The sequence below is a fragment of the Notamacropus eugenii genome, chromosome 4, assembly GCF_028372415.1.
Source record: "Notamacropus eugenii isolate mMacEug1 chromosome 4, mMacEug1.pri_v2, whole genome shotgun sequence".
NCBI lineage: Eukaryota > Metazoa > Chordata > Mammalia > Diprotodontia > Macropodidae > Notamacropus > Notamacropus eugenii.
Window position 1 is genome coordinate 183,639,738 of NC_092875.1, and position 24,107 is coordinate 183,663,844.

Below are 24,107 nucleotides of genomic sequence, written 5' to 3' on the forward strand. Positions count from 1 at the left end.
AGGTGGTGGCCTGAAAGAGCTAAGGAAAATGGCTGTCTTCTCTATGGCAGTGCTTCTTAAACCATGGGTGGCAACTGCATATGGGTTTGACACCTGAAAAAAATTAAGAAGCCCTCTTCTTTGGCTTTGGGGGCCACCATATTTGGATAACAAACACTGAACACTTAGCTCTGTGCCTGCTCTGGAGGTGAGATTGGCAGACTAAATACAGTAAAGTTTGATATTTCTATTTCAGTTCTCTTTTTTTCTATGAACAGGACGGAGGTGCATCTCTGGTGCATCTCTAAGTTAGGGAGGGAGTAAGGTTAAGGTCAAGCCATAATGAAGTGTCCCTAGTCTTGTGTGACAGAGACACAGACACTGTCAATAGATAATCACAACTTCATGAAACTTACTTGAAAGGTAGGTTTATTACAAGAGAAATTGACATGCATGTAGAGCCCAAAGAGTTCATAGTCCATACAGAAGTTTTCGTATTTATGACATTACAACAAATGGAAGAGGAAAACAAATCTCCACCTAAAGGGGTGTGGCAGAGGAGGGAGAAAGGTTCAGTAGAGGTGGGAAAAGTACAAAACCTCTCCCAAAGGGGAGGAGTGAGATGCAGCAAAGCTGTGTTTTTCTTTTTCTTTGGGAATTGCTAGATCATGAATATATGATATTCTGCTTATCTATAAGGGTCCCGGCTGCATAAGCAGTTTCTCAGCCTGTTGTAGACTGACAGATGACTGTCTTTTCTCCCAAGGACACACGTGGAGTCCAGTTTGGGAAGCAAACAACAAATTATGTCAGTTTGGTGGGAAGCAGGAAGGGTGTTGTCCTTGACACATTCAGGAAGTTCAGGGGACCCCTTAACATTCCTTAAAAACAAACACCAGAGGACCAGAGAGAGGGAAAGACAGAGGCAGGCTTATATGTGTTCACAAAACACAAAGATATAAGCATTGATGCCAGAGAAATAACTAGGTGTTTCTGTGACTCTACCAGGAGGGCTAAATGATTTCTGAGCTGTACTTAGAATAATTACTTTTCTTATTAAGTTATGCTAATGTCTCTCTTTCTTCCAAGTACCTGGCAATTACCAGAGTTTCTAGTAATTTTAGTAGAATCCTAGGATCATCAAATATTTCCTGATTCCTCAAATTGTTAATCTCCTCCACCCTCCCCCATCATTGTGTATTTATTTTCTCTCTATTTATTTGTTTGTTTCTGAACATGTTATATCCCTTTTAAGTCAAGAATTGTCTCACTTTTGTATTTGTAGCAACAACACTTGATTCTGTTTCTAGCAAATGATAGGTCCTTAATGAATGCATATTGATTGATTAGTTCAATTAGAACCTGAAAAATAGATAAAGCATTTATGTGCTAAGCACCAAAGATACAAATAAAAGTAAGCAAGACAGCCTTTATCCTCAAGGAGCTTACATTCTAAGGGAAAGACAACGCATAAAAGGGAACTGGAAGAGAATAGAGTACTCTCTGTCCAGGAAGTGCTATGCCTGTCCATAGCACTGGGAGCATGTGATGTAATGAATGCCAAGTCTTCTTATATAAGTTTTAAATAAATGTAGTGTAGCTTACCTATAGAGGAATGAAATTGACAGTTCAGTAAGCGATATTTTACTTAGGACAAAAGGAATTTCTTATCAAAATAGGCTTTTTTTTTTGCACTTGACTGTACATATAACTTACTGAAGTCCAAAATATCATTTTGATTTTTCTCAAGCCAGAAGGTTACAGTATAGTTATTTCAGAAAAACACAAATTAATTTGATGCTACTGGAAGTTTCATTAATGCCAGAATTACCAATTTTTCCAGGAGGGATGCATTTCTTCGCTTAGCTTAGGTGGGACATAAACTCCTTGAAGGTAGGGATCCTTTCACTCCCTTCATCTGTCAGCATTGTGCCAGAAACATAGTAGGTGTTTAAAAAAAGCTTGTGGATTGAATGATCTTTAATTATGCCCCATGATCAATCAATACTAAATGGTACTTATGTGCATGGTAAAGCAATTTAAATAGACATAGCCCCTTCCAATAGCTGTTAACGTAGGAGATTTAGGCCTAGAAAGAAAATGATAGATAAAGAAAATAGAAAATGAAGCTCAGATAGGTTAAATGATTTGCCAGAGGTTCCATGGCAAAGTGTCCCTGGTCTTTTGTGGTTAGTAAGCCATAATAATTCATTATATTCTGTCACCTACTATGTTAAAGTTACTGTACTATAGGTTTTATGGGGTATATAGTGAATATACAGTTTTGCCCCTGGAAGAATTTACAGTTTGATTAGGGAGATAATTGTATACACACAAACACATATATACATGCATACATAAATAATTATGTTATAAAGTAGAATATAACATGAGAAATACAGAGAATAGTGTTCATGTTTCTCAGAAGAGAGAGCAGAAAAAAGGGGGAAGGACCTATATGTACAAAAATATAGCAGCTCTTTTTGTGTTGGCAAAGAATTGGAAATTGAGGGAATACCCATGAATTGAGGAATGGCTGGACAAGTTGTGGTATATGAATATAATGGAATGATGAGCAGGTGGATTTCATAAAACTTGGAAAGACTTACATGAACTGATGCCGAATGAAGTCAGTAGAACCAGGAGAACATTGTACACTCTGCGATGACCTACTCTGATACACTTAGCTCTTCTCAGCAATACAAAGACAGTTCCAAAAGCCTCAAGATAGTATATGCTGTCTACATCCAGAGAAAGAGCTATGGTGGCTGAGTGCAGATAGAAGCACACCATTTTCTCTTTTTTTTCTTTGTCATGTTCAGTATGATTGTGCATGTATAGCCTATATCAGATTACACGTTGTCTTGGGCATTTCATATCTCTGATCACTTGAGTTCTTCCCCACCTACTTGATGCATTCGCAGATTATATGCTTTGGGTGGTACATTCAATTTTGAAAGGGTATGAAACCTTGATTGTGAGGTTTTTTTACACCAGAAATGATATGAAATGTCTCTTTCATACATTGGTAGCCACTGTAAATGAAATGTAAAGAAGCTTGGAATGTGCAAAGTCCTTCAAACAACTTAATGTAATTAGAAGGTGGCTAGCCATTGCCTGACTGAAGGCTCAACCACACACCAGTGGCCTCAAGAAGTTAGGGAGAGCCTGAGGAGACAGTCTTGGAAGTCATTTCTGAAAGTCACCACCCATTCTCCTGCCTTATTCCTAACTCCACCCTCCTACCTTATTCCTAAATATATGCAAAGTAAGGGTGGAAGGAGCAATAATAACTGGGGAAACCATATACATGCAAGAAAAGCTTGCTAAAGGAGGTAGCATTGGAGGTAAATCTTGAAAGAGCCAGAAATTCCAAGAGGTGGAGGTGAGGATTAAATAAGGTGCACCTACTCTAGTTAGAAGAACACATAGTGTTGATGGACCCATCATGATTGTTCCGAAAGTTTGTGTGATGGTGATGTTGGCAACTTGTAAAAATTTGAGACATTATATGTATCTTTCATACCTCTACTTTTATATGCCTATATCTTGATGTTTATGTATGTGTATGTATGAAAAAATCTATTTAATGAACATATGAAGAACATTTGCTTAAAACAATTCATTTCTCTTGAATGGCTTTTTCCAGTACAAAGAATAGTGTCAGGTGCCACATAGATGCTTTTTCATGATGATGAATGCTTAAATATGCTAGAAATACAATATTTATGTCACATATATTTTATGATTCTGGTTGCATTTGACTTTCTACCAAAAGGAGTTAATCAAATATCAATTCATTAACTTGAATTTTATAAGCTTTGTAATTTGTCTCTTTAGAAAGGAATATGATTTTAAATCGAATGTTGTGCATCTTTGAAAAAACTGCTAAGTGAAGAGAGCAAGTAATTGTAATATAAATTTTACTGAATTCATTACAGAAACCTTTCTATTGAATTGTGAGTGGTTTCAGTGAAGTAGATGCAAGTGAAATTTCACTGCCTTTTAATGTTTGTCACTAATTGTATAAGAGCTCCATTTATAGGCTTTATAGGTTACAGTTTTGTGCTAAATATTTTTTAGTTATCTGAAAAGATATTGTGATCTTGAATGACCAGAATGCTAGTCTTATTATTTGGCAAAGTAGTAGTTTTGTATCAAATACATACGTAAATACATATGTTTATAATTAGATATTTAAGTGGATATGTGGATATCATTGATGTGGTTATTACCTATAACAATGCAAATTGTAGCCCATCCGTAGCTGCTTATTCTGTTTGGCTCTTAGACAAGTCTGCTCTTAAGTTTGCCACAATTATTCCACCTAGTGTTCTGGGGGCTTTCCTCATGTTGTCCAAGATATTGCTCAACCCATCATCTTTTTCATTCGTATGTCATGATATCTTTTATTTCAGTTATAACTCTCAGTGGAGGCAAAAGACAGAGAGATGTAGGTCTTCTCAAAGGCATTTCCCATTGTCATAGAAGAAACCTAGCGCAGAATCCAATTTAAAGAAGTATTTTACTACAGACAGTGAAGACCTCAAGATATTCCTGTTTACACATAACATTGCTTTTGGTTGGGACAATTCTTGTAACAACAGAAGGCCTTCTGAAAGAGATCTTGAACTACATAAAATTTGGTTGGCCTTGTACACAGGAAAGCCTTTATCTATTAACATGTTTTATTGTCCAAATTAAACTTACAATTATATGATAGCTGTGATAGAGCTTGTCTGTTAGTGTATGTACTGGGTATATAGTACAGATGGTCAATGATTTTTTTAGTACAGCATTAAACAGGATGTAGAGAGAGGGTAGGATTACATTTAGGAAATTACAAAGCTCTTCTGAAGATACCTAAATTCTCCCAGAAACAAATGTTTTTAATACCAACTTTCTACTGATGTTTTTTTTCTGACTGTAAGACATAGTGTAACATAATAGTCTCAGAAGAATTGACATTGAGTGTCCCTCTGGAGAGGAAGTTAGAGGTATCTGGTGAGTTTTAGCATTCTGCAACATATAGCATTAATCAAGCATTTTTTAAAAAAGCTAAATGTATGTTAGGCATTGTGCTGTCAGGCTTCTCAGATAGTTTTAGTGGCATTAGTCTGAAATAATAGTAATATAACTAACAGCACCTACAAAATGTACATAGTCATGTTAATTTGGCTTTTGGGATACATTTCTAAAGTGTAAAGAATATCTGCTATACAGCAGATATTTACCATTTACTATACAGCAGCTAGGTGGCCCAGTGGAAAGAACTCCCAGGCCTGGAGTCAGGAAGAACAGAGTGCAAATGTGGCCTCAGCCAGTATCTATGTGACCCAGGGCAAGTCACTTGTTTATTCTTGTGTTTTAAACATTATATTCAACCAGTCAGGAAGAATTTATTAAGCACGTACTGTGTCCCTGGCACTGGAAATATAAAGATGAAATGAAGTACTCAGGGATAGAATCTTTCCTCTGAAGGTTTAGCATATGATATTTCATCACTTGTTAGTAATTGTTTCTTTTCTTCTTTGACCAACTCATTATTTGGATTCAGTTAGGTCTATAAATTTTGCCATCACCTGTAGTAATCACTGATTTTATTGAGATATGGTCTTGACCTTAAAAAATTTTGCTGACTTTTTAATATTTACGTATAATTTTCCTGTGCCCTAGCTAAGGATATATTTTTGTAAAGGTGCTAATTGGTGCCGAGAAACATATATGATTTTTAATGGTCCCTTTGCAGAGATGCCACAAATCTTTAAAACATAACTTCTTCATAGTCTGTTCAAATATAACTCCCCCAAAAGTGTGTTCTATTTTATGTTTTCTCTTTTATTTTTCAGGCTAAAGAAAAACAGATTTATTAGTATCAATTTATATATGATATTAATATCAAGTTTTCAATTTATTTAGTTCATTTTTTGTAGTTTCTAATTAGAGCATCATATAACCTAGAAATAATAGTAATATTAATAAGAAATTTATTAATTATTATTTAGTAATGTTGCTCTCTCAGAGCTGGATAAATCTAAAAGATTTTTCTGGCTTTGGGAGAAGAGCATTAATATCTCCAACAATTATTGTGTTACTATCGCTTGACTTTTTTAATTCATTTAACTTTTATGAATTTAGATCAGAGGTCACAAACAGAAGACCTGGAAGTGGCTGCAAAACTCCTGAGAGCTGTTGGAACCATTTAAAAATGTAGTTGAGAAAAATTTAAGAAAATAAAAACAAATAAAATGCAATAAAGATAATGTTAATTTGTGGTTTTCTAAGTCAATTTGCAGCAGTAGGAATTCCTTTCTCTTTGAGTTTGGTACCACTGACTTACATGATGCCTACCATATGTTGCTTCTACATTTAATTGATATAATTTCATTCTTAATGTCATCTTTATGCATAATCTAGTTTCTATATTCATTTCCTGAGATTGTTAATTTTTATTTTTTGCTTTGTTTCATACTATAATTACAACTTTAGCTCTTTTGGTATCATTTGATGTATAGCAAATTTTGTGGTCCATCCATCTTGTTTTTATAAACAACTTTTTTTTACTTTTTAGGATTATTTATTTTGCTCCATTTGGCCAGTTTAAGATTGATTTTCATTCTCATTACATGCTATGAGACAGTATATTTAACTTAAGTCACTTTATGAAGTGCTGTAAAAGCAGGCCACCATAAACACTTATTTCATACATCTGTTCTTGTTTTCTTTTTGCTTTAGATTCCCAGGTGACTTCTTGAAGAGAAACTTAGCTTATTTTCTAAAGTGATTTTAATGTATTTCAAAAATAGAGTCTTGATATAAAATAGAAAAAAAGCTATGAGAAAGAATTTACATGAAGTTTCATTCCTGAGGGTGGTTGGATTTATAAAACTGATACAAATTGGAATGTTGAACAACAATAACTAGACAAATAGTTATCTTGTATTCGGTGGATATCCTCAGCTTCTTTGAATTGAGGGGTATAGAGACTTGACCTAGATCCCTGCCTATAATAGACTCCCTGAAGAAGACTGACCCCAACTAGTTTCTCTTTTCCATTAACTGACTCTGCACTGCTATTTTCTACCTCTTGTGAGTTAGGGGAAGGGAAGATTACTCCTACAGGAGAACCATGCACATTCCTCTATAATCCGACACTGGAACAGAACTCTGTGAGGTCTCTTGTGCTGGCTTTGCCCATGGACTTGGGAGTAGGGATGGAAACTTTTAAGTATTAAAGCTCCTCCAGTAGTATTTCATGAGGCACTTATTTTAAAAATATTTCTGTCTTAATTGTGACTTCATCTTTAAGGACTGCAGATTTGGCTCATGTGTCTTTCTTTTGAGGTTGAAAGGTTGGAGCAATCTATTGAAAACCACTTCTCGTTTTTCTGCCACATTGTCCCTCTCATGATTTCCCCAAATCTTGATACATTGATTTCCTTAGGACCACAGTGGAATATGCATGCATTCCCCCCACCCCAGGGTCTCTGTATTGTATAATTTTGTTACCACTTCCTTTTAGTTCTTGACCTAGATTCTAAATTCTGTAATTGTCTGCCAGAGAAGAGAAGAGAGAGATTCAGAAAGGTGAAAGTCTGTCACTGGGCATCTTTTAGTGTGCCAGTGGTGTCGAGCTATCAAGGGCCTTAAGAGGCCATATGGTACAATTTCTTCCTTTTATTGATGAGAACTGAGACCAGGAGAGGTAAAGTAATCTTCCTAAGGCCACATGATGAGTAAGTAGCATTTTGGGACTTGGACCCAGGTCCTCTAATTCAAAATCTAGCACACTTTCCACTTCTTTCTGTACCTTGTTGCCTCTATCTGGAACAAAGTGATGTATTTTTATGAGATAATTAGAGACTTGTTGTCATTGTTATTGTCTGCTCTTTTTATACTTAGAATTCACTACTCCATTCTACCTGATGAGGTTATTGAAGATGTACAACCTTCTTGTATTACATTTAAAAAAAAAAATCATGACAAGGTAATAAGTTCTGTAGATTTGGTGAAAAATAGCTTGAGGATGAAGCTAAGAGAAAAATGTTTTTATATCTGTAGGTATCATACTTTTCAGAGTATTATGTTTAATTATTCTAGTGGTAGACACCTTATATTATAAATTAACTTAGGGCTTTCTAAAGTAAATGAGTAAGTTACTCTGATGCAAGGTAACTCATCATCTGTACTTATTAGCAGTTTAAATGGGTTTGTTGTAAAATTAGAATTTACCTTAATAAAGTTTTGATTTAAGTGATGAACTCCGAGTGCACATTGAAGTGTAATCTGCTCATTTCATTTTTCTTTCTTTCTTTTTTTTTGGTGTGTGTGTATGATGTGGCTGATATGGAAATTTTGCATGATTTCCCCTTTTAAATTGATATCATATTGCTTTCATTCTTGGTAGGTGGGGAAGGTGTTGGAGAGAGAGGGAATGTTTGTAACTGAAAATTAAAAAAAAATACTAAAAATAAATAATAAATTAACAAAAATTTTAAAAAATCCTATAGCTTAGTAAGGATACAATAAAGGTCTATGAAAAAATTATGAAATTTTGTTCTGTATGCTACTTTCTACTGTGTATATTTTCCCTTTCCTAATTTTATTTATCCAATAATGATATTAGGAAAGTTTGGGGAGTATTTTTTATTTTTCTGATCATCAACTCTTTTACCTAAACTAGCCCCCTGAGTTATGGGCAGAATTGCTTTTGTCTGGTTTCAAAATAAGTTCAAACATGATATTTAGTAAGTACTCTCCAAATGATTATGACATTCCATCTTATGTGACTGGCCAATACTAATTTAACAGTATATAACAGTTATTGTTTCCATGTGAAACATGTCTTTTTATTAAAAGAAAGTATTTGGAAATCCTATTTTTTATATGTGTGAAAATTGAGCTATTTAAAAAACAAAGTGTTGTAACCATAGCAAAATAATAGTATATAACCTCATAGATCAAATGTTTATTTTTTTCTCCCCTCTATTCTGGATTATATATGTTTTGCTCAGCAAGAGAGACACATTAAAATAATATTGTGGGTTTTTCTGGAAACAACAAAAGCAAGCAAATTTAGGCTTAAGAGCCACCTAGGGAAAGCTTTGTGAAGCAATGATATCATTATGGAGGTTCTTGCCCTATGAAATGACAATATATTCTTAAACTATAACATCATTTTTGTCATCTGTTCAAATGAACGCCCCACATGTGCTGTCTACAGTCCATAAAATGGTTTACTGTTATATGTGACCTAATATGTTAAGGGTAATTGATTATTCTTTAGTATGCAAATTATTTTTAGCTCATGCTGTAAAGAATGACTGAGGGCTCTACATTTCATATTAAATGAACATACAATCATGTAGAAATTGTATTTTTGAACTTAATAGTAAATGTTCATGTAGTTTGAAGTGTGTACTAAACACTAAAGGAATTTTCTTTAAAACTTGTAATATGCACAGAGTAAGTCATTTTCTTAAGGTAAAGTGCCACTATTGGTTTTAAAATAATTTATTTCTCAGTATTGAAAATGTTTCATTGTTTTTTTTTAACGGGCTAAATGCCTACAAAACTTAGAAGTTTTTTTCGCCCCAATAACTTAAAAGCTGTTTATTTAATTGCTTTTTTTAAGCAATCCATTTGGGGCCAAGTTAGAAGAGTTACATTTCTCTAGTACATTGCGTTTCCTAGTCTGAAGAATAATATTTTCTTTTTGGTATGGAATGAGGGGTGGCAAACAACAAGGTATAAAGTGAATTTTCCTTTTACCTGGTTAGTTGTTTTCTATTTAATTTAATTCCACAGATTTTTTTTTAGCTCTTACAGATCTAAAAGATTACTTAGGCTGATATCACCATTTTACAAATGATAAACCAATGAACAGAGAACAAATGACTTGTCTAAGGTACCATAAGAATTTAATGTCAGGTTGGGATTTAGGAACGAAGTTTCCTACTTGCTTCCAGCTTCTTTTCACTATACCATACTGAATATACCCTTAGTCCCTTTGAAACTTAGTTTGCAGATTATTGCTTCAAATATTTTATTTACCTAACTTGCTTTTCTACTAATACAAAAAGATCGTTTTGATTTATACTATATTTAGGTGAGAGTGGAGACTTTTACCTCAGATGATCTAGGGAATAGATAACAGTATATGTTATTTTTACTAATGAACAATATGCATTCTAATGACACTGCTAGTTCTAGGGCATCAGAGGCCTAGTCCATCCTGTGTCTAATTGAACAAGAATAACCTTTTCAATATGCTTTAAGAGTCATTATCCAATAATCTGTGATTGTCAGCCTCTAGTGAAGGTAGAGATGACAGATAGTCTTCTCCTTCCCAATCGAGGCTATTCCACTTTGTTGTAGCCCTAATTGTTTAGAATTTTTCCTTCTATAAAGCCCAAATTTCCTTCTTTGTAGCTTCTATTAATTGCTCCCAGATGTGTCCCATTGGGACCAAGCACAATTATTTCAGTTCCCCATCTGTTTAATAGTAATCACAGAATGGAAGCTCCTTGAGGAGCAAAGATCATTTTGTTTTTGTCTTTGCTTTGTGGAATGTTTAGCCAGGTGATTTGTTCTTGAATTGATGGCAGCTACCCTATAGATCCCTTTGAAATTCAATTTCCATATTGTTTATTCAAATATTTACAGAAGTCCTAAGATGATAGGATCAGAGATTTAGAGCTGCAAGGAATTTTAAAGACCACTTAGTCCAACCCCCTTATCTTACAGATGGGGAAACTGAGTAATAGAGCTTATATTACTTATCCTGGGGCACAGAGCTAGGATAAGTCCAGACTCTTTCCACTGTGTGACCAAATTGCCTTCTCTTTTCCAATCAAATTATCCCACATTTCTTTAACTGATCCTCATTTGCTGTAAATTGATATTCCTCTTTTGGATGCTATTATGATTATTAATGGTTTTCCTAAAGTTTTCCTACTTGTAATACAGTATTCTTGGGCAGCTAGGTGGTGCAGTAGATAGTACACAGGTTCCAAAGTCAGGAAAACCTGCGTTTAAGTCTGGCCTCAGATACTTACTAGCTATGTGACCCTGGAGAAGTCACTTAACTGTTTGGCTCAGTTTCCTCATTTGTAAAATAAGCCAGAGAAGGAAATGGCAAACCACTCCAGTATCTCTGCCACGAAAACCCCATATAGGGTCATGATGAGTTGGATATGGTTGAAATGACTGAGCAACAATACCAAACATTAGTTTGGTTAAGGCAATATATAATTATACTGTCAACTTTCTAGTTCTATGTAACAGCAAGAACCCCAGCATACACAGGAGATCCTGCTGTACAGGTTCTTAAATCTGCTTTGCTAAAAGGAAAGCAGCTTTTTGAGGGGTCAACAACCACTTTAATCAAGCACATATATCATTCATGTAGTTCAGGGGTAAAGTCAGCACCTTCAACTTCAGAGAAAATAAAAACAGAGGGGGGAGGAGCCAAGATGGTGGAGTAGAAAGATACACATATGCTAGCTCCGAACTCACAGCCCATAAAATACCTGTAAAGAAGAACTCCCAACAAATTCTGGAGCAGCGGAAGCCACGGAACAACGGAGTGGAGGAGATTGCTGTTCCAGAGAGATCTGAAAAACTGACACCAAAGGTCCGTCGTGCACCGAACGCAGAGCAGAGCCCAGCCCTGCCTTGGCCACGAGGCACTGAGAGGAGCAGATCTGAGCAGGCCTCAGGGGGAGAATCTCAGTGGCAGCTCAGGCCCCTCCACCCACAGGCACCAAAGGCCCACTGAGAGGGGAGTGGGGTGTCTCCATAACTCAGGCCCCCTCAGGAGGCAGCAGTGGACAGGGGCTCCCATAGCAGGCAGGAGCTTGGATCCATTGTTGAAGGTCTCCACATAAACCCCCTGAGGGAACTGAGCCCCGTGTGGTGGCCCTGCCCCCACCTGAGCACTTGAACTTAATCTCACACTGAATAGCAGCCCCACCCCCACTGAAAGCCCTGAGGCTGGGAAGCAGCATTTGAATCTCAGACCCCAAGCACTAGCTGGGCAGATCTGAAGGTGAAGTGGGTGTGGAGTAACTGGCTGGGAAAATGCCGAGAAAAGGAAAAAAAAATAAGACCATAGAAGGTTACTTTCTTGGTGAACAGATATCTCCTCCCATCCTTTCAGATGGTAAAGCCTTACAAGGCTTTACCATCAGGGAAAGATACAGAAGTCAAGGCTTCTGTATCCCAGACATCCAGAATAAATATTCAATGGGCTCAGGCCATGGAAGAGCTCAAAAAGGATTTTGAAAATCAAGTTAGAGAGGTAGAGGAAAAACTGGGAAGAGAAATGAGAGAGATGCAAGAAAAGCATGAAAAGCAGGTCAACACCTTGCTAAAGGACACCCAAAAAAATGCTGAAGAAAATAACACCTTGAAAAATAGGCTAACTCAATTGGCAAAACAGGTTCAAAAAGCCAATGAGGAGAAGAATGCTTTCAAAAGCAGAATTAGCCAAATGGAAAAGGAGGTTCAAAAGCTCACTGAAGAAAATAGTTCTTTCAAAATTAGAATGGAACAGATGGAGGCTAATGACTTTATGAGAAACCAAGAAATCACAAAACAAAACCAAAAGAATGAAAAAATGGAAGATAATGAGACAATTTAAAAATTATGGGACTACCTGAAAGCCATGATCAAAAAAAGAGCCTAGACATATCTTTCATGAAATTATCAAGGAAAACTGCCCTGATATTCTAGAACCAGAGGGCAAAATAAGTATTCAGGGAATCCACTGATCACCGCCTGAAAGAGATCCAAAAAGAGAAACTCCTAGGAACATTGTGGCCAAATTCCAGAGTTCCCTGGTCAAGGAGAAAATATTGCAAGCAGCTAGAAAGAAACAATTTAAGTATTGTGGAAATACAATCAGGATAACACAAGATCTAGGAGCTTCTACATTAAGGGATCGAAGGGCATGGAATATCATATTCCAGAAGTCAAAGGCACTAGGACTAAAACCAAGAATCACCTACCCAGGAAAACTGAGTATAATACTTCAGGGGAAAAAATGGTCTTTCAATGAAATTGGGGACTTTCAAGCATTCTTGATGAAAAGACCAGAGCTAAAAAGAAAATTTGACTTTCAAACACAAGAATGAAAAGGAGCATGAAAAGTTGAACAGCAAAGAGAAGTCATAAGGGACTTACTAAAGTTGAACTGTTTATATTCCTACATGGAAAGACAATGTTTGTAACTCTTGAAACTTTTCAGTATCTGGGTAGTGGGTGGGATTACACACACACACACACACACACACACAGACAGAGAGCACAGAGTGAATTGAATTGGATGGGATCATATCTTAAAAAAATGAAATTAAGGTGTGAGAGAAATATATTGGGAGGAGAAAGGGAGAAATGGAATGGGGCAAATTATTTCTCATAAAAGAGGCAAGCAAAAGACTTTTTAGTGGAGGGAAAAAGAGGGGAGGTGAGAGAAAAACGTGAAGTCTACTCTCATCACATTCCACTAAAGGAAGGAATAAAATGCACACTCATTTTGGTATGAAAACTTATCTTACAATACAGGAAAGTGGGGGAGAAGGGGATAAGCAGGGTGGGGGGGATGATGGAAGGGAGGGCAATGGGAGGAGAGAGCAGTTAGAAGTCAACACTCTTGGGGAGGGACAGGATCCAAAGAGAGAATAGAAGCAATGGGGGCAGGATAGGATGGAGGGAAATATAGTTAGTCTTACACAACATGACTATTATGGAAGTCATTTACAAAACTACACAGATATGGCCTATATTGAATTGCTTGCCTTCCAAAGGGAAGGGGTGAGGAGGGAGGGATGAAGAGAAGTTGGAACTCAAAGTTTTAGGAACAACTGTCGAGTACTGTTCTTGCTACTAGGAAATAAGAAATACAGGTAATGGAGTATAGAAAATTATCTGGCCATACAGGATAAAAGAGAAGATATGGACAAGGGAAGGGAGGGATGATAGAAGAGAGGGCAGATTGGTGATGAAGGCAATTAGAATGCTTGGTGTTTTGGGGTGGGGGGAGGGGACAAATGGGGAGAAAGTTTGGAACACCAAATTTTGTGAAAATAAATGTTAAAAGTTAAGTAAATAAATTAAAAAAAAAAAAGAAAAGAAAAACAGAAATGAAGATTGACAGACGAGGCTTCCAGCTGGCTGACCATAAGCAATACATACATCATAAATCAACAGACAGATCCAGCTGTCTGACCATTAAGTACATACATAGTTACCAGAGAGAGAAGCATCACCATATGGGTTTTCAAAGCCAGGGGCTCCTTAGTGGCTACCCAGAGTCTACTCTGGCCAAACAAACACTTCCAATGAGTAAGCCCCAAAGTAAAATCTTACCTCAGAGTATTTATGCACTTTTCAGAGTCAGAGGGCATCACAACCTTTCAGAACCAGTACATCATTAGAAATTAACAAAAGGTATAGGCCTTCCTACAAAATAAATCTCCCTTAATCAAGCTTTCTGTAATGGGCATGTCCATTAATGGATAGGGAAGATTTAACTGTCATAATTGCCATTACATTCTGGGCCTTAGTCATCTTCTGGGCATAGCTTAAGGTAGTATTAGCTTTATCAGCTGCCATATCCTGCTACTTATTCAGCTTACTGCAGAATAAAAGTAGTTCTTTTTACAGATGAGCTCCTGTCTTGATGTGGCTGCTTAATTCAATTCAACAATATTGAAATGTCTATTATACCAAGGCATACAAGGAGTACAAAAATGAAAACAAAAGACCCTTCCTGCCTTCATGATGCTTGCATTTTATTGCTCTATACAAGTGTAAGACATAAGTAAATACAGGATAATTGCAATTGAGAGAGAGCACTGAAAATTGGAGGAAGGGAACAGGGAAGGGTTCTTGCAGTAGTAAGTGGTATTTCAATTCTCCTATTTTGTACTTGTGAAATTAATTTTAGATGCTGGCAGTTCGATTAGTATTTCAAACTAAACATATCGTGCAAGTCATTATTTTCCTGTACTAAACCTGCCCTCTATAAATTCCACATTTTTGTTGAAGACACCATTTGTTTTTTATAAGAATATATTTTTCTTACCATCTTTCCCCCTATTTTTATTCTTAATGGGACATGAAATATTATTATTAATAAAAAATTGCTAATTTTAAGAGATATTTCCCTTTTCAGTTCTTTACATAAAAAAACCCCAAAACAAAAAAAAATGTGCTTTATCTTAGGAAATAAAACTTATCAGGCATTGACAATTACATCACTTAACCTATATGCTTTAAAAAAATTTTTTTTAATTCTAAATTCTCCTGACTCCTCTCCTACCCGTTGAGAACGCAAGAAATACCATTATATACCAAATACCAAAACCCCATTATACATATTAAGTCCTAAAAAAAATTTCTACATTAACCATATTCTGGTTGAAGGGAAACAAGAAAAATAAAGGAAAAAATGCTTTGATCTACAATTCTCAATTCATCAGTTCTATCTGTAAATGGATAGCATTTTTCAACATTATTCCTTTGGAGTTGTAATAGATCATTGTTAACTCCATCAGAGTTAGCAAGTCTTTTACAGTTGATTATTTTTTCAATATTGCTGTTACTGTGTACATTGTTCCCCTGGCTTTACTCACTTTATTTTCCTTCAGTGAATATGAGTTTTCCAGGTTTTTCTGACAACATTCCCTTCGTTATTTCTTACAGCACAGTCATATTCTGTCACATTCAGATTCCATAACTTGTTTAGCCATTCCTCTGGCGGATGGGCATCCTTTCAGTTTCCAATTTTTTTTGCCACTATAAAAAAAGAGCTGCTATAAATATTTTTCTAAATAGGAATCCTTTTTCTTTTTCTTTGATCTCTTTGGGATTACAGATCTAATAGTGCTAATCCTGAGTTAAAAGGTATGCATAGTTTTTAAAGCTCTGTGGGCATAGCTCCAAATTGTTCTGCAGAGTGATTGGACTAGTTTGTAGCTCTACCAGCAGTGCATGATAGCAGTGTATTTTGCCACATACTTTCCAGCATTTGTCATTTTCCTTTTTTGTCATCTTGGTGAATCAGATGGGTGTGAGATATTATCCTGGAGTTGTCTTAATTTGCGTTATTGTAGTCATTAATAATTGAGAGTATTTTTCATATGATTGTTGTTAGTTTTGATTTCTTTTTCTGAAAACTGCCTGTTCATATCCTTTGTTGTTGTTGTTGTTGTTTAGTTGTTTCAGTCATGTCTGACCCTTTGTGACCCCATTTGGGGTTTTCTTGTCCAGCTCATTTTATAGGTGAGGAAACTCAGGCAAATAGGGTTAAGTGACTTGCCCAGGTGACACAGCTATTAAGTATCTGAGGCTGGATTTGAAGTGGGGTCTTCCTGACTCCAGACCTGACGAAAGTTGTCAATTAATACAAGTGGTTTTAAATTAACTTCCTAGGATTCTCCTAAGTAAATCATATCATCTGTAAAAAGTGATATTTTACTTCTTCATTGCCTATGCTCATTGCTTCAATTTCTTTTTCTTTTCTAATTGCTACTACTAGTATTTCTACTACAGTATAATATAATTAAGATCATGGAAATCTTTGCTTGATTCCTGATCTTATTGGAAACACTTCTAATTTATTCCTATTACAGATAATACTTGCTTTTGGTTTTAGATAAATGTCTTATTCTTTTAAGAAAAGCTGCATTTATTTTTATGCTTCCTAGTATTTTTTTAAATAGTAATAGATGCTGTCTTTTGTGAAAAAAGCTTTTTCTGCCTCTATCGATATAATGATATGATTTTTGTTGTTTTTGTTACTGATGTGATCAGTTATTCTTATATTTTTCCTAATTTTGGACCAACCCTGCATTCCTGGCATAAATCTACTCTGGACATAGTGTATGATCTTTATGATAAATTATCATAGTCTCCTGGCTTGTATTTCATTAATTTTTTTGCATCAATGTTCATTAGGGAGATTGGACTATCATTTTTTTTTTCTTTTTACTTACCCTGATTTAGATTCTTTCTTTACCTGTTTTTTCTAACAGTTTATATAATATCAGAAATAATTGTTCTTTAAATATTCTGTTGAATTCATTTGTAAGCCAACTGCTTCTGGTTTTTTTTTTAAGGAAGTTTATTGCTTCTTCAATTTTCTTTTCTAAGGTAGGGTTATTTCAGTATTCTATTTCCTTTTATGTCAATCTGGACAATTCATATGTTCTTAAATATTTATCCATTTCATTTAGATTGTCAGTTTTATTGACACATAGTTGAGCAAAATAGCTCGTCATAGTTGCTTTAATTTCTTTTTTCTTTTGATTAATTAATTTATTTCAGTCTTCAACATTCATTTCCACAAGATTTTGAGTTAATTGCTTTAATTTCATCTTTGTTGGTTGTACATTCACCCTTTTCATTTTTGTGACTGGTAATATATTTTTTTTAAAAATCAAATTGACCAGTGGTTTATCTATTTTATTATTTCCCCCCCCACCATAAAACCAGTCCTTAGTTTTATTTATTAGCTCAATGAATTTTCTAAAACTCTCAATTTTATTAATGCGCCCTTTCAGGATTTCTATTTTGGTGTTTAATTAAGGATTATCAATTTATTCTTTTTCTAGTTTCTTGTTTCTGTAGTTGCATACCCAATCCATTGAACTGTTCTTTCTCTGATTTATTGATGAAAGTGATTAGAGAGATACAAAGCACTACTTTGACTACATCCTACACATTTAAGTATGTTGTCCCATCATCCTCCTTATTTTAGTGAAATTATTGATTATTTCTATGATTTGATCTTTGACCCACTTATTCTTTAGGATTAGGTTATTTATGTTCTAATCGCTAATCTGTGTTTTAAAGGCCCTTTATTGAATATCATTTTATTGCATTATATTCCAAAAAGAGTGCATTTAATATTTCTGCTTTTCTGTATTTGGAGGTTTTTATGTTCTAATGCATGGTCAGTTTTTATGAAGGTGCCAAGTACTTCTGAGATATAAGTATACTCTTTTTTATTTCCATTCAGTATTTTCCAAAGTTCTGTCATCTCCAACTTTTCTAAAATTCTGTTCATCTCGCTGACTTCTTGTTTTATGTATAAATTTATCTAGGTCCAAGTCCTGCAGTACCTATAAACAAAGCATAGATCCTAATTTCCTAAATAGAACAAAGGTGATATAGTGTAACATGAGTAAATAATTTATAGGCATCAGAGAGATATCATTGTAGAACATATTATACCGTTAAACCTATCTTTTATTATGTGAAAACTTTTTAGTGTTTTATATGCATCTCTTGATGTGAAATTTAAAAATGTAAATTGCTATTGTCTTTTATTCACGGAATACCATGATTTTTTGTATCAGTTATGCATTATTAGACAGTAAAAAATGTCTTTTTGGGGATGGCAAGCGGTGTGAAGAGGGCTTCTTAAGAAGTCATTAGCTAAATTGCTCCTACATATTATGTGAAATTCCATGTCTTGTATAGTATTGAAGGCTAAGATATGTTCATACGTGTTGTCATGAGATGAGCATCCATATGTAGCAAACTATACTGTTCTGTTGTATGTTTTTATGTTATTTGATAAACATCATTTCTCTTTCTATTTTCTCATGTGCAGTTGGTGCACATTAAATTTCAGCATGTATTCTAAGAGTTTATGTTCTGAATATTTTTTATTATGTGTATGGTGAATTTAACTTTTAAATCTTGGAGAAGAAACTTTATTCTTTTTACTAAGAAAGTATATGAACTCTATTTTGCGTATAGCATTTGCTTGGGTCCCTCACTTTTATGGTATCCATAGTATTACATTTCTTGACTAGGTAATATAGTTTTCATCACATGCTATTTGTGATTCATGTGGTTTGAAGATAATAAAGAAACATTCAATTAATAACCATTTTTGCTTCATAAATGTATTAGGAGTTACCTACAAGTCAGTGCACAGTATCCAGATCTGCTATTACTCGACTGTTTTTTCCAATAATGTTTGATAATTAAGTCTAAATAAATATTTTATTTAAAGAATTTAAAAAATACCCCAGATGTCTTTACATAAGAGAATTTTAGTGGATAAAATGAGTCACTTAGAAAAAATGAATTTAATTAGCTTTAACATAATAATTATTTAAGGTATTACTGTCTTAAAATATTAGAATTACTATGAAAGAAAAAACACATTAATTTATTATATACAAACGTTTTCTATAGATACATTGAATATCTGAATACATTTTTACTCTGATTTTCTCAGATTGTTGTCTGATCTTTTAATAGGTTAATAAAAATTGAAATGTACCAAAATAGGAATATGACTATTACTTTAAGATGGAAATTAAATGGGAAATAAAAAGAGGGGATGTTTTGACTGCTGACATTTGTGGCCTCCTGGCTGTGTTTCATATTCTTTCCACTTGCGTAAGAGGTGGACTAGCTTTACTGTAGCTACTGTTGCCATGGAGAGATAGTGGGGGAGGATTCCTAGGATCTCTTAGCCTGTGAGAGATTACGTCTTAGAATTGTACCCTGACTGTAACGTGATGTGGCAGGGTAATTCAGGTGTGCCGTGGCACAGATAATGGGGAATGACCTGTCAGCTGGCTGGTAATGTGACTGTTAAAATACTCCCTTGGTTATTATACAAGCATATTTTAGAGGTGCATGTGAATTATCTATATGAGTAAAAGGATTATAATTGTTTTATGTACGTAGCATCTTGCACTCTCTTGATTGGATAAAGTGAATTTAAACATTGATCCAAATTTATGTCATTGATGAGAAATTGACTGTTAGTAGAGGATTTGCTCTAAATTTAATCTGCTGAGTTGTATAGATAAAAGAGATATGCATAACATAAAAGGAACAGGATATGTTTGCAGTGCAAACAAATGTAGCCCCTGAGAAAAATGTAATTCAGTAGACTGTCACTGTCGTGTCACCAGAAATGATTATGTTGCTGTCTATGTTAGTAAACATTATCTCCCTACTACATGCATATTATTGAGCACCAAATCTATTACAAAGAAAAACAATTCAGCTGAATAAATTTGCAGTGTGAACGGTAGAAGAAATCAGTGGTGTGTGGTTTTGCAGGTGAATGTGTTTACATTGTGGAATGGATAAAAAATTATTTTGATTTTTTTAGGGTTATTTCATGGTTTGTTAGGAGTGTCATATGAAATAAGTAATTATTGATAATCATACGAGAATCTTTGTTGTGCTTCATTAGCTTTTTTGGTTTCCTAAAAGCAGTTGTAAATTGAGTTTTATATTATTCTTTTGTTGCTTTTTAAAAAATATATATTATTTATATATATTTAAATATATTTTTATTATTATTTATTATTAACTATTAATGTTGATAAAGCCTCTAAGCATAGATTGGCTATTTTAACTTTAATTCCAGATTACTATTAGGTAAAATATTTCCAAGAAGTATTATTTTTAGAATTGAAAGTGTCGGTGTAATTTTTCAGATTTATTGGTATTATGTAAAGATATTTGTTAAGGTTTTTCTGAAGACATCTAAACACAAACTAAACTGTAATATTACTCTACATTAGGTAGGAAATGGGTTAGGTGAAATAAAATACTATACTCACAGAATACTATTATACATATATATTTGCATATTATCATTGTTTTGTAAACTTGAAATTAAATGCTAATTTATTTCAGGAAAGAATTTGTAGTCTAAGCAGATTTTCTGTAAAGATGATGTTTAAATCTGGGAAGCTTTGTTTTAATTTCTAAGCAAATTCTTCAAGTAGAGAGCTAATCTCTTTTTCTCTTTTTTTAGAGTTGATCTCTTAAAGAATTGAATTCTTGCCATGTATAAGTGACAGTTAATTTGTTATTGCAAAAACACTTCAACAATAATAAAAGTATCTAGTGTGTACAAGGCAGTTATCAGTATTAGCCTTGTTTTTTACAAAATTATTTTCTATTATAATTAAAGTATTGAATAGAAACCTTTACAGTGACTTTTCATAAAGACAACAAAGGTGACAAATTATTCTTAGATTGTGTATGTTACTGATGAAATTAAGTATAACTTAAATTTTGCTCATTTTTTTCTTCTTGCCCTCGTTTACTTTGTTTTTCTAAATCATGAAAATATTCCCATTTTAGTATCTGCATGATTATTCCTAATACAAAGGCTTTAGCATAGTGATTGGTTTTCATTGCTTTTTTTTAGTAGTAGTTTACAGATTAAGAAAAACCCTATACAATATGCTGTTTTTTTACCCTATGCTTATTTCCAACTGTTTTCCAAAGAAACACTGAGGTTAAATGTTTTTATTGTCTTATATATTCTTGTTAAGTCTGTATAGTCAAGTATGATTATGTATGTACTATAAAATAGTTCCTAGTAACAAGGACAACTTGATGACAGGGAAAGGAGTATAAATGTAGCAAAAATTGTTTTGCTGTTTCTTGGTGATGAATAATAATAGAGCTATATAAAATTTTTAATACTTGTCTTTTTTTTTTTCCTGAACTCATCTGCTTTTCAGTTTGTTCTTATATGCTGCTTTGAACAAAGGAATAGAAATTGAGTAGGTTGATGGCTTGAGGGGTGGGGACTTTTGGAGGAATGAGAAGTTCTGAAGAAAAATGCTATTTAGTAATGTACTGAAACACCTAATCCCTAATGGTCCAAGTATACTTTGCACTATGAATTAGGTATGTTCTTGAAAGACCCTAGTGTATAAAATTAACTTCTGCCAAATGGAATTATATTTTAGAGGTATAAGGAAAAATTAATATTTAAAAAATCCTTTTACTGAATCAATTTTAAGACAGTCCTTTCAAAATACAATAGTAATTATCTGTTCTGAAAGTGAATTTTCCCAGTGTCAGTCTTCTTGAAGTAGTAGAGGTGGAAATCATGCACAACTTGTTCACATAGTTAGTCTTTTAAAGTTTCTAATATGTTCTTAGAATAATTCCATGAGGCAAATGATACAAGTGTTTGTACTCCCATTTTATGGATGAGGAAACTGAGGCTGAGAGAGTTTCAGTGACCTAGTTTGTGTTAGTGATGAGATGTGAACTTAATTCTTCCATAACTCCAAGTTTAATGCGTTTTCCACTGTAGCATGCTGCTTGTCATAAAACTGGAGAACAGTAATATTGGATACCAATAATTTTCATGTGTTTGGTAGGATTTAAATGACAAGAGAGAAAGCATAGGAAAAACCAAAGGGAACTCCTTTCTACAAAGAATCTATTTCTTGAGACTAGTTCACTGAAGAGTCATCACTAATAGAACTTAATGATCTTTTAATAATAGCAGTGGGTAAAATCACCAAGAGGGTAATTGCAACTTAAATGGTAGTAATACTAGGTTCTGATGCCAATTACCTCAGCAGTGGTGCTGAAAACTTTACTATGCAAAATTATATTTGTAAAATGTTGGTTTTATTTATACTTAGCACAGTGCACAGAAAATTCATTTCCTGACCTAAATCTAGACTTTCAGTATGTTTTGGACTCCAATGGGAGGGAGAAAAAAGAATCTTTTGTCTTCCTTATAGTTCTCTGCAGAGTCTTTCCTACCTCCATTAATCTAAAACCCTTAACTATGCAATAGGAGGTGCTCAATAAATATCTGTTAAATTTAGTTCATTGGAAAAGGATCCCTTATTACACTTTATCTTATCCATAGGCTTCTATCTCTTTTACTCTGTACTTCTAGTGGACTTTTCAGCCATCCTGCTTGGAATTCCCAGCACAGTGAAACCCCGTGAAGTAATCTAGTCATTTCTAGCCTGTTTATTCACTCACACTGTTATTAATTCTGTTCAGTTGAACTGTGTAGAGGCTATGGGAGACAGAGAAGAAATAAGAGACAAATTCTCTGTTCTTAAGGACCTTTCAGACTTGGAAAAATGGGATTTATACACATGATACATTTATACACCAATTAGGGAATAATTTAGTAATGGCATGCAATAAAGTACCAAATCAAATACAGTTGAGTCCTCTATTACCCTGACGGTGTGCAGTGGGTAGACATGGAGGATGATACTGAAAATTTGCCTGTATGTGAGAGATAGAGTCAAAGAGAGAAGGGGAGGGGGGTGGGATGGGAAAGAGCACCTTTAGAGCATTAGGGGCAGCCCCAAGCCTTGTGCAGCTCTCTGAAGTGGATCTTAAAGGACTGGTAAGAAGGAAGGGGATGGGCATTTCCAGGCAAGGGAAGAATGAGCAAAAGAATGGTGCTTGGAATAATATTCTCTGTGTGGGAATGTTATGAGGAGAATATCCCGGCTCAAGTGAAAGGTGTGTATTAATTCCATGGGGTAGAGTTCTATTTATCATATACTCCAATAAGTCTAAGAAGGAATTAAATCTTAATAGACTCAGTCCAAAAGATGAATTTAGCCTGTTTTCATTATAATTTATTTCTTTTACACTTTGTAATGAAATTGAGCTAGAACCTATTTGTAAAGTAACTGGCAGTGGCTGATAAATTACTACAAACCTCTCTGACCAAATCTGTGTCTAGACCAAATCCATGCATTTATAATTGGAAGCTTAACTACTGTTTTTTTGAAAGTCTTAGAATAGGGCAGTCTTTATTTTTTTTTAAAATAAAGATAGTGACACATACCTGTTTGGATTATTGAGATTTATGTTTGAGAATTTATATGCCATCAGAATTCATTATGACTTGTATTCATTGTAATTTAATTCAGTAAATATTTATTGATATCCCAACTATGTTCCAGACACTGGGGTGAGGATACAAAGACAAACATTGTTAAAGTCTCTGCCCTCAAAGAGCTTGCATTTCCCTGAGAGGTATCAACCTGTGTAGAGATAATAAATAAATACAAAATAAACACAAATTTTATTCCAGGGGGAAGGGGTACAAGAATCAATAACATTGTTGGAGTGGGGGTAGGGTTGGGAAAGGTCTCTGGGAAGAGGAAACTCTTGAACTGAATCTCCAATAGTGAGAGGGATATCAGGAGACAAAGGTGAAAAAGCATGTGGTTGAAGGATGGAAAGTTATTACTGGAAACAGAAATTAGACCAAAATATTTAGAGACTGAAATTTTTATAATAAACAATCTCTTCCATTTGGAGTTCTTATTACAAGATGATAACACAGG

General features: G+C 34.4%; 1 protein-coding gene across 6 annotated transcripts in view; it reads left to right on the forward strand.

Moving 5' to 3' along the window:
* The window catches only part of HIVEP1 (HIVEP zinc finger 1), a 181,760-nt gene that overhangs the window by 46,635 nt on the left and 111,018 nt on the right, over positions 1 to 24,107 (forward strand). The window lies entirely within an intron of this gene.